This window comes from Orycteropus afer, unplaced genomic scaffold (assembly GCF_000298275.1).
Source record: "Orycteropus afer afer isolate SDZICR_OR568_19922 unplaced genomic scaffold, OryAfe1.0 scaffold00307, whole genome shotgun sequence".
Classification (NCBI taxonomy): domain Eukaryota; kingdom Metazoa; phylum Chordata; class Mammalia; order Tubulidentata; family Orycteropodidae; genus Orycteropus; species Orycteropus afer.
This window is the reverse complement of record NW_006921894.1, coordinates 2,246,262-2,247,531: the sequence shown is the minus strand read 5'-3', so window position 1 is coordinate 2,247,531 and position 1,270 is coordinate 2,246,262.

Sequence of the window (1,270 nt, the reverse complement as noted above, 5' to 3'; positions counted from 1 at the left end):
TGGAGTACATTTCTTCATAGTATCCTGATATTATCCTTTTTATTTCAGTTGGTTCTGTTGTGATGTTACCCATTTTGTTTCTTATTTGTGTTATTTGTATTCTCTCCCTCTTTTCCTTTGTTAAATTTGCCAGCAGTTTGTCAATTTTATTGATCTTTTGAAAAGACCAACTTCTGGTCTTGTTGATTTTTTCTATAACCCTTCTATTTTCTATTGCATTGATATCTGCTCAAATCTTGATTATTTCCTTTCTTCTGGTGACTGTAGGCTTTTCTTGCTCTTCTTTATCTAATTGTTGTAGATGTTCATTTAAAGTGATTTTGGCTCTTTCTTCTTTTTTGATGTGTGCATTTATTGCTATAAATTGGTCTCTGATTACTGCTTTTGCTGTGTCCCAAATATTTTGGTATGTGGTTTTTTCATCCTCATTTGATTCAAGGAATTTTCGAATTTCAATTTTGATTTCTTCTCTTACCCAGTCAAGGAGGGTGTAGTTCAGTTTCCACGTGTTTACTCTTTTGCTGTTGATCTTCCTATTGTCGATTTCTAATTTGATAGCATTATGATCTGAGAAGATTCTTTGCAGTATTTCAATGTTTTAAAATTACTTATGGCTTGCTTTATGGCCTAACATATGTTCGTTCTATCATCGAAAAAGTTCCATGTGCACTGGAGAAGAATGCATATTGTGCTGCTGTTGGGTGAAGTGCTCTATAGATGTCTATAAGGCCATAAATGACTGTGGAGTCATCTATTTGGCTTTTCAACTCGTTTAAAGTCTGATTTATTTATTTTGGGGGTCTTTCATTGGGTCCATAAATATTTATTATCCTTGTATCTTCATGTTCAGTTGATCCTTTAATCATTACATAATGTCCTTCTTTGCCTCGTATCATGGTTGTTGTCTTAAGCTCAGTTTGATCACAAATTAATATTGCCACTCTTGCTCTCTTACAGTTGCCATTTGCTTGATATATCCTTTTCCAACCTTTGATTTTTAATCTATTTTTGTCTTTATCTCTAAGGTGTGTCTCTTGTGGGCAGCATATTGATGGGTTGTGTTTTTTTATCCAATCTGCAACTCTCCATCTCTTGAGTGGTGCATTTAATCCATTAATATTCAGGGTAATTATTGATAAGTTTGAATTTGTTACTGTCATTTTGTTATGTGTTTCTTCATGGTGTCCCTGGTTTCTTTGTTCCATATTATTTTCTGTGCTGAGCTCATTATGTTTATGAATTGTGTTATCATTTCCTTTGTTGCTGTTAT